The sequence below is a fragment of the Suncus etruscus genome, chromosome 14, assembly GCF_024139225.1.
Source record: "Suncus etruscus isolate mSunEtr1 chromosome 14, mSunEtr1.pri.cur, whole genome shotgun sequence".
NCBI lineage: Eukaryota > Metazoa > Chordata > Mammalia > Eulipotyphla > Soricidae > Suncus > Suncus etruscus.
This window is the reverse complement of record NC_064861.1, coordinates 58,267,684-58,278,538: the sequence shown is the minus strand read 5'-3', so window position 1 is coordinate 58,278,538 and position 10,855 is coordinate 58,267,684.

Here is a 10,855-nt window from a genome sequence, read left to right as displayed (position 1 = left end):
ATTTTTTACCAATTAACATGTCTACACTATATTAAGATAAAAAATGCAAGTGGGCATAATTAAAACAATAAAATGTGAAGTTCAAAGATTTGTTTGCATTGGTTTTGTAAAATTAAGAGTGTCTATGTGACTATCAGGGTATCTGAGGTGAGGATACAGCAAGTAGTCATCTGCAGAGCCTGATTATGTGAGCCTTGAAATGACACTGAGTTACCTGGTCATGCATTTTACAATAAAAAATCCAGGGAGATTGTAGCTGCTAGTTATATTGTACAGTGTATCCTATCCTATCTGGCAGTTTTATGTGAAATACGGTAGGGTTATTGCTCAGTTTGCTTTGAACCAAGGTTTTCTTCATACATAAAATATAAGAGACCCACTCACTTATAATAATTAAAAGCATATTTTTAAGAAGAAATTTTGTTCTGAGTTGTGCTGTCACTTAATGATAGTCTGTACTTTGTATGTATGAGGCCAAGCTTGGGTTTGCGTGCCTTCCTAGATCCCCAAACTTAAGAAGCAAATAAAAATGGTTTTGTAAAGAAAGGAACTCAATTATTTACATGTGACATTTATGTTCATTTCAAGCAAGTAATCTTAACTGTTAAAAATTATATACAGTTGTTGAAAAATTCCTCAAGAGTAGAAACATATAATATATAAATCTCCAAGGATATAGCAAAAATGATCAAAAACATGTCTAAGACCTTAATTTTATCCCTGATACTGAATAATTTCCTCAAGCACCACCAGGTAAAGAACTGGGGGGCCCAGGGAGATAGCACAGCAGTGTTTACCTTGCAAGCAGCTGATCCAGGACCAAAGGTGGTTGGTTCAAATCCCGGTGTCCCATATGGTTCCCCGTGCCTGCCAGGAGCTATTTCTGAGCAGACAGCCAGGAGTAACCCTTGAGCAATGCCGGGTGTGGCCCCCAAAACAAAACAAAAACAAAAATAAAAACAAAACAAAAAAAAAGAACTGGTTACCCCTAAATACCACTGAACTGAACAGAGCACAGACAACCCTGGCTTTGAATGGCCAGGACAACACTGCTAGGTGTTTAATTCATATAAAATGAGATGAAATTATTTTATTTTACTTATTTCTAAGTGTCATTTATTTGTAATAAAAGAATAATAGGGATACTCTTTTCACTTCTGAATCAATTTTAAATTTATACCAAAACATTGCATTTTGTGTGCTTTTAGATCTTTAATTTTTTTTTTTTTTTTTTTTTTTGGTTTTTGGGCCACACCCGTTTGACGCTCAGGGGTTACTCCTGGCTATGTGCTCAGAAATCGCCCCTGGCTTGGGGGGACCATATGGGACGCCGGGGGATCGAACTGCTGTCCGTTCCTTGGCTAGCGCTTGTAAGGCAGACACCTTACCTCTAGCGCCACCTTCCCGGCCCCAGATCTTTAATTTTTTCACTGATGGGGATGTTGGACCACACACACCCACACACACTCAGAGCTTACTCTTGTCACATTGCTCAGAATCAATCCTGGGGCTGTTCACGGGATCATATTCATTGTGGAGGTTTGGAAGAGGTTAATTATGTGCTTGACAAAAGTCTTAGCCCCGATAATATCTCTCTGGCTCCGATATTTAATGTTTTAATTAAAATCAATTTTATATTTTTATTCTAGTTATGACTTATTTTGATTACCTTGAAATTTTTAGCTGACTTCAGTTCTTGTAAATGTACACCTAAATTACAAATGTGTATCTATGAGCACTGCCAGGTGTGGCCCCAAACCAAAACTAAAGCAAAAGAAAAGTTACAAAAATGCATTTTATGTTTAAAGGATTATACTAAAACTTGTCTAAATAAAAGTAACTCATTTCTTAAAATAGTTGTACTAGGATTCAAACTCAGTACTACATACTTGCAGGAAAAATTCTCTATCATTGGGATATATCCTTGACCTCACTCATTCCATTTTCCTTTCCTGATTCCTTTCTTTAAATCATTATATTCTTGATAATGTAGACATCAAATGTGAGATCCATTCAGTTTCCAAGGCTAGTGATTAGTCATGTCTAAAATAGTCTAGGGTCCACAAGATTTGTGAAATGTGAGAGATATGCAGGAGTGTGCATCACCATCTTAGACTTTTGACTTCTGCAGCTAGTCCCTTGATTCAAATTTCTCTGAGATATACTAATTTCACTGTCAATTCTGCTATTTTTTTCTTTTTTGTCCTCAACATATAACATAACACAAGTAAGAAGCCTATATAAGTATAATATGTTTGGTTAGCAAAAGTTCACCCAGTATGTAGGGAGCCAGATTCTTCCTCACAGTCTTAGCATAAGCACGGCCATCTTGTAGCAAACTGCCATTTTCTAACAGGCCTGTCCTTTAGTTGAGCTATACATTGTGTACGTGCCAACTGGCCATGAGTTGACTCATATCAAAAGAACCATAAGGTCACACTCTTCTGGCTCAGGAAACTCAGATCTATAGATAGAACATTTGGTGTGATAATAGGATGTTTCTCAAGAAACTTGTATCAAATTAACAGGCACATGCCAAACCTTTTGAACTGCATGCTTGACATATGCATGCTTGACAAATGTTTGCATTGTCCCCTCCTCCCTTTGTGTAAAAACTATATAAGTCATGGCATTTCAAAAATAAATTGATGCCATAAACAGAACGCTTGGTGGTGCCCTTTTTCCACCCATTTCCTTTTCAGGTGCAGACCCTTTCCACGACCACGAATAAACTGAAGCTGCAGGCCGGCACACCAGTATAGATTTCTACTCCCAGTTTATCTCAGCTTTATGAAATTCAGAAATAGCTCAATCAAGCATATTCTTTTTGTCTCCTCCATCAAAGGAGAGTTATACCAAGTTAATAAAAATTTTTGGGATTCATAATAGCTTGCATTAAATGCCCAATATAATGATTCATGTAAAGAAAATTATTTTTCTGAAGGAATAAATATTCCTGTGGGTACAGTATTTTCTCCCAAGGCAATGTTGCCATTTGTGTTATGATAAATATATTGATATATTTAGCATAACATTTCTAATATAAATACATAACTCTGACTTTTGAGAAGAAATATTTGGTCTATACTATAGCTCCCTAGGCCAGCAGTATTAATATAAATTTTGAGTATTAGGAACGTGAGAGCTATTTTATCAGTGTTACTAAGCAGGTGTGTTCAAAATATGAAATTATTAAAAAAAATCACATGTTTTAGAGAATTTCTATGGAAAAATAATTAAAATTCTCTCATTTAAAATTCAACACTGATTATCCTGAAAATATTACTGGGAAATTGAGGACAAACCCTAGGAATTTTTTTTTTTTATTTCTTGGATTTAACTCTTAGTCTAGTCCTTATCTGAAGTTGAGTGAATTATTGCAGCTGAAAAGCTTTGAAGTGGCTGTTAGTTTCTATAAGGCTGATGATAAAAATTGGCCTGGACAAAAATACCAGTTATAATCATCAACCAACTGGTAAGGGGGAGGAAGTGCTATTCATCTTTAATTCTAACTGTTAATTACCTAAAAATACATATATGTTCCTAGCTATATTTTTGGCACATTATGATTGAATCAAAATATGGTCTGTCATAAGTTTAAGAAAAGCACATTTAATTTGTAGGATATTTATGTTTTTTGAAATATAAAAGAGTTATAGGGGGGAAAGGCAGTACTTAGTGTTATTAATATACTAATATCCTAAATTAGGTGCCAGATGACAGATTGCTATATCTATTTCTAACATATTTTACAGTTTACAAGTTGAAATCTGAGTGGGTTCACAGTCTTACTGTAAGAAATGGAGAGATAGTAGTTTCAGGTGTATGAAACTAATTATTTTGGTGCCGGAACCAGGCTGAGGAAGTGAGTACATAAAGGGCATTTATATGAATGTGAAAGTAATTTGCATGGTATCTATTTTTTATTTATAAGATTTTTTGTTAAGATGTCTTTCTTCATTGAGTTTCACATCAACATCCATTAAATGGAATCATAAAATTATTAAAATAATATTTATGTTATTAATGTTTTGAGTGGTTTGATTTAAACAAGAGTTCACTGTTTCAAGAACTTCTCAGATAACAAGAAATAAGCCCTATAATATTTACTTGCACTTATGTAAAATCATATCTAAATATTAAATTAAGTATAAACTTATTAGGCCCAAATAACCCTTTATTTAAGAGATATTCTCTAATTACCTTCTTCTATAGAAAGGTAGCAAAACTGAAAATCTTGTTCAAATCATGCAGCCATTAGTAGTAATGAATAAATATGGTATAGAAGGATATCTGAACAGAATCCTACCATGTTAATAATTGAAGCAAATATACTTCAATTAAAATGTATATTTGAAAAAACTGTTGATCATATTATGTTTATTATATAGAATAATGATAAGCATTGTTCCTGAAGTTGGTGAAAATTCAGTTAATTTTTCAAGTGCAGATTTTACTAAAACATACAAAACCACTAATTAAGTTTAGAAAAGATTTCACTATAAAAATTTTTGTTTGGTTTTTCGGGCCACACCGATTTGATGCTCAGGGGTTACTTCTGGCTAAGTGCTCAGAAATTGCCCCTGGCTTGGGGGGACCATATGGGACGCCGGGGATCAAACTGCAGTCTTTCCTTGGCTAGTGCTTGCAAGGCAGACACCTTACCTCAAGTGCCACCTCGCCGGCCACTATAAAATTTTTTGTTGGTCCTTTGCAAAGGTGATTTATTTCACTTGAAAAAGGATGTATTTGGAGATTAGAATTACAGTACCTACTGGGATTGCTGTGCTTGTTTTGTATGCCACTAATCCCAGATCAATCTGGTGTGAATATGGTGTGAATTCTGAAGACAGACCCATGAGTAAGCTCTAAGCATTGTTATGTATACCCTTGACTCTTCTATAAGGAGGAGGAATGACTTTCAATCAATTTTAACACAATATTATTGAATATGTGGTTTATAAATAATATGCATTAATTTCTAACAGTTTTAAGTATTGGAGATCAAGAATAAGATTATTAATGAAGAATATCTGCACTTAAAATGTTTGAAACATTAAATATTTTCTACCTATTACAATGTGCTTCTTAGTTTCTGGGTAGTCTTCTCATTATGTCTGTAATGGAGAAAAGATCGGAGAGCTCTCTCTGATGCTTGGCATATAAGGACACTGTAAGAGTGGGCCCTTATGCTATAATTGCCACTCAAAGATCTCACGCCATAATGCCATCACATTGGGTAGTTAGGATTTTAACATATGAACTGGGCAAGGACAAATTTTTAGACATGTTTTTGGGAGAGAGAATAGAGGTATAAACTTGGTTAAAGGAAGCAATTGCTGCTAAGGTTCATAGTAATAAAATTACTATGACTAAAAATTAAGGACACTCATTTACAGCTTCTGGTATATTATTTGGAAGAAAAAACTGTATAGTTATGACACCAAGTGCCAAAGTGATAATGCAGGGGCTACGGTGCTTAACTTGCATGTAACCGATCTCAGTTCTATCCCTGGTACCACATTGTCCGCCAAACATCAAATATTGTGAATGTAGTCAGTGTAGCACCTAAGCACTGCTGGGGAGATCCAGGGACTCACTGGCATTACAGAACCTAAGCAACATTTTGTCCTTTCATCTTTGAAATTTGACCATAGGCTCAGTTAAATGAGAATTTCTGAAAGATACCTGCAGAACTCCAGAGTTCTACTTGGGGAGGCACATACATAAATGCACACACACACACACATATATACACACACATGAAATATATTATTACATTCAAGAAGTTACAGAAATAAGAGTCATCAGAGATTTACCTTCTTATAATAAAATGGCCAACTAATCTTTAAATGTCAAGTAGTGAATAAAAACTAAAGATGTGATTAAATCCTCTTGGATATTTTTAGAATTAATGTTGAAGGTCAAATGAGAAGAGAAAGATTCTTTTGATAAGGAGAAATAAGCAGTGATAATATTTTTTTACTTCTATTTGGGTATCCTATTAGATCATAAACTTTTTTTAATCTTAGGAACTTTTCTGTTTTTAGGATCCACTAGTTGCAAATTTCAAGTATTTTTCTCAGAAAAGTTTTTCAGTTTAGAAAACTAAGTTGCATGCTTATTATACAACTGTCAGAATAGTCTTGTTTTGACCCGAAGCTTGTAAAATTGTAGGGGAAAAAAGCATCAGTGGTGGCAGGGGGGCTATGTTCTAATATATGAAAAAAATTATAATTCTAGTGTTCTTACTTAGAACACAGAGGCACAGAAAAGTAGAGATGGAAAAGAAGAATAGTTAGATTTGAACTTGAGAACCAACTGAATATCTTGTTAAAAAATCCAAATTTCAATTTCCATTTGAGAAGTGGTTAGTCTCTAAGATACTCAAATATATATTTTGAAGGATGTTCAGGTGTTTCCTAGAGAGAGAAGCAGCTGACCTGTTATAAAACAAGTTTAAAATTCACTTTATAATTCCAATATCAAATTGAAAAAACTGTCTTTGTGTTCTTACGGGCATATTTGGAACCTCAGGAGCATGAGTGGAAAAAGTAAAGTCTGATGGCAATGATAGTAGTTTGGCGTTATCCAAATAGAACTATTCTACACTTTTTTCTTTGCTGGAACAGTTTTAAGCTATGCTCTAAAAAGTGTGACCAGTATCAGAATATTAATTTTTAAAGGGGTTCCTTCCCCATAAAACAGTACATTTTTAAAGGAGTCATTTATGTTAACATGACTGTGCCAGCAGGAAAATGTGGCTCCACACTCAGAATGTATGAAAGATGAAAGATACCGACAGCGAGCAGATGGGTATTGACCACAGGCCCTGAGTCTTGTGGCAGTCTCACACTGCCAAGAAGAGCTCTGTGAAATTGTTAATACACTAAAGTATTGTTATTCTCCACATGAATAGAAAGAACTCTGAGGAAACTTTATAGGCATTCTGACATAGATATAGTTTTCGACAGTGAGAGAAAATGATAAATATTGTTATTCAGGTTGATAAGAATCAAATTGAGTAAAATTGATAAACCTTGGTATCACTAAAGACCAATCATTAACTCTTGTCTATTGACACCTTTTCTCTGAACTCCAACAACATTATAATTTACCAAACTTTACCAATACTGTAGTCTGAAAACCTAACTACATAAGTAACTTCACCTGGAAAACTTTTTTTATTACTTTATTTGCTTTACTTTACAGTACTCTTTATTTTCTTTTTTGTTTTTGGGCCACACCCGGTGACACTCAGGGGTTACTCTTGTCTATGAGCTCAGAAATCACTCCTGGCTTGAGGGACCATATGTGTCGCTGGGGGATATTACCACCTTTGGTCTAAAGCTAGCGCCGGCAAGACAGATGCCTTACTGCTCTGCTCCATGCTCTAGTCCCTACAGTACTTTTAGTAATGGTTTCTCATGAATATAATTCTAGCTCCACTCCCAACACCAGAATATTCCTTACCCATTCCCAAGATATCAAAGCCACTTTCTCTCATTTTCCCTCATCCCAAATCAATTGTGGAAAACTTTTGCTAGGCCCAGTATAAAATAGTAGGAGTTACATGCTATTATCTGGATAGCAGAGCTGCTTTTTGCATTTTATCTGCAACACATAAAATGATCATAATTATTAATAAAGAATATGACTTGGTGAGAAGTACATAAATTCTTTAAGATATAGGTAGATATAGATATAGATGTAGAAGGTTGTCTAAAAGATGGTTTGAAATGAAACAATTTTTATAATCTGATTTATTTGGTTAAAGTGTCATTCTGTAGTTGAAAATTTATTTTTTGCAAATATTTTTTCATATATATATAAAATCTTACAAAGGAGTAATATTTATTTAATGACAAATTCTCACATTATAAGCTACATTTTTTTAATTTTGACAGATTTGTCTTCAGTGTTTAGCATATGCCAGGCATTCTTCTATATACTGAGGATTCGATTATTTTTGGGGGGCAAACACAGCTGTGCTTAGGAACCACTGCTGGTGGTTTCAGGGGACCAGATGTGTTGCAGGAGATCTTGCTCTGGTTGGATGAGTATCAGACAAGTACATTATACCCACTGTATATAAGTTCCTTTTTTGTTTGAAGCTTATATTTTAGGATTTGAAAGAAACAAATAAACAAGAATACACATATATAGCGGTTCCGAAAATTAATTTGTCAATTATATTTTTATTTGGATTTTAGAAGACAGTTGCATTGAAGCAAATTTACATCAAGTAAATGCTTTTTACCCTCCCATTTATGTCTGACTCCAACACAAACACAGTCCTGACTCAACTCTAGCCCTGATATTAAATAGGTTTTAGGACTTTTCTTGATCTTTTGTTTTCTCTTGGGAATTCTGTTGGCAGAGAGGGAAGATATCACACTGAATAATAAGTGCAGAGAGAATAATGTTCTTGTTATAACAAATAGTTTTTTCTGCAGCTCCAAAAGACTTAAAATATTTTGCTACAATTATATTGCCTATTATGCTAAAATCCTCACATTATTATTCAAAAATTAACTTTAAAGGTAAAATTTGAAACTTAACATCAAACATTCTATAAAAACTGCTTTTGAAACAAATCATTTCTCTTCTAAACAGACTCAGTCTTTGATAGCCAATGCTCCTATGTAAGTGTTCTGTTTGCCCCTTTTATATAATTGTTTTTTCTACTTCTTTTGATGGTCAAAGACTTACCTGAAATCCATCAGTGAGTACTTATGTTACTGATTTTAGAACTAGATTAGGATATTAGGGAACACTGGCAGGAAGGCTGTTCAAAGAAGGGAAATAAAGATGACATAATTAGGTCCCATCGTCCTTGTTGCCAGGGCATCTGCTTGCTGTACCCTCCATAACAATCAAGACCAGAGCTTCACACTTGCAAAATGTATGTCATCCTACCACTAAACAAAATCTAAAATGCTCTGTATAACTTTAATTTTAAACAGAATTGTGCATTTAAATAACTACTGGATGCCCTTGTCTCTTTAGGTTCAGATATTTATTCTAGTTATATCTGATGGTTTTATTTTGTTTTGTTCTGTTTTTTTTTTAGTAATCATTGTGGTTGCTCTACTGATAGTATTCTAATATATAGTCTCTTGTAAAAATCAAAATTTAGAGGCCAGAGAAATAGGCTAATGGGTTGAACGCATACAACTATGATACATCCAACCCAACCACTTTATCCCACGGTCCCCTAAGAAAGAGCAGTATACCTTAAAAAGGAAACAAAACTAAATAATTAAAAATCAACTTTCAAATAAAACAAAATAGAAGTGAATAAATGTATCAATATCAAAACAAAAAACTTCACTAAAAATATGAGACCTACAATGAAAAAATAGGATTTCATTGATATATTCATATATCATAAGTAATGTGTAAAATATTCATACATCAAAGAACTAATAAAAAATCTAAGCCATTATCAAACCTTAAGAGAAACATAGCAACAATAAACAAAACAACCTTGTTAATAAATGGAATACATAGGTGACAACACACTTTCTCAAAGACAACATAAATATGGCCAATAGTTCTAAGAAAAAATTTCACCATCATGATTTTTAGACAATACAAAGCAAATGCAGTGACAATGGGTGTCACTGCACATAAGTTAGCTACAATCTTTGATGTGAAAAAGTACAAAATTAACAAATGCTGTTGGAGATGTGGTAAAATATGAACTCTTATTCACTGCAAGTGAAGTGATGCTTGGTTGATACTCTGGAAAAAGCTTGGAAAATTTTACAAAATATTAAGAATAGTGCTTTCATATTCAATTTAGCTCCTAGGTATCTACATCAAGCACACAAACACATTAATTTAAAATGACAATATATGCAACTGTTTCATATTCTATTTACAATAGTCAAGATCTGAAAGAATGCAAGTCCTCAATAACAGATGCAGCATATATAAATAAATGTGGTATTCATTAATAGATGAAGAGTTTTAAATTGTAGTGTATATATATATATATAGTGTAGTATATATTCATTATGGGGTATATATGTAGTATATATATATATATATATATTCATTATGGGATACCATCATTAGTCTGATTTTCCTGGCACTGAGGGCCAGAGAAGTGCAGCATCCTCAGGCCTAAGCAACTAAACTACAAGCCTTTGATCCTCATTCTCCTTAACACTGGGAGTATTACTCACTCCACAAAATATAAACTTTCCCAAAATTATCACTTTTTGAGATCATATCTCCATTATTACCAGTAAAGACATCTATTTTTAAAGTATTATTCTAAGTAATTCTGTTTCCACTATTACTGGTCAAGGCATCTATTTAAATGGTTTTAGTCAGATTGGGGATAGCAGAAAGCACATTAGCACTGGAAGTTTAGAATTCAAATAATTGCTAGACTTTTATCATGTGTGTGCCTGATGCAAATAATGTGGTCTTTATTATTTTTAATTTTTTAATATGCCAAAACAGAGCAATGCTGGCCTAATTTCAGATCAAAAGTTATTGTATGTGAAAATAATCTCTATGGAGACTGAAAAAATTCAGTATACTCAGTAATGAGTATTAATAACTATATTAGTAGCTTTTACATGCCATAAACCCTTGATTTAATCAGCTTTCTACCATAAAAGCACTAACTGCTCCTAATTTTCATTTCATGTATTTCAATTCAAAGTGTGGGTTGGTATTGCTAAGATTAAGGGAATATCAAATACCAAATGCTCTACAGCAGCTGATTATGCACATCTACTGCTTCTCAGAAACCCTTTGACATCTTTTTTTTTTTTGAAAGCGTAAATTAATTAGCACTCATAACAAGTTTAAATGCTCATACTGAAAGCTGCAAAAG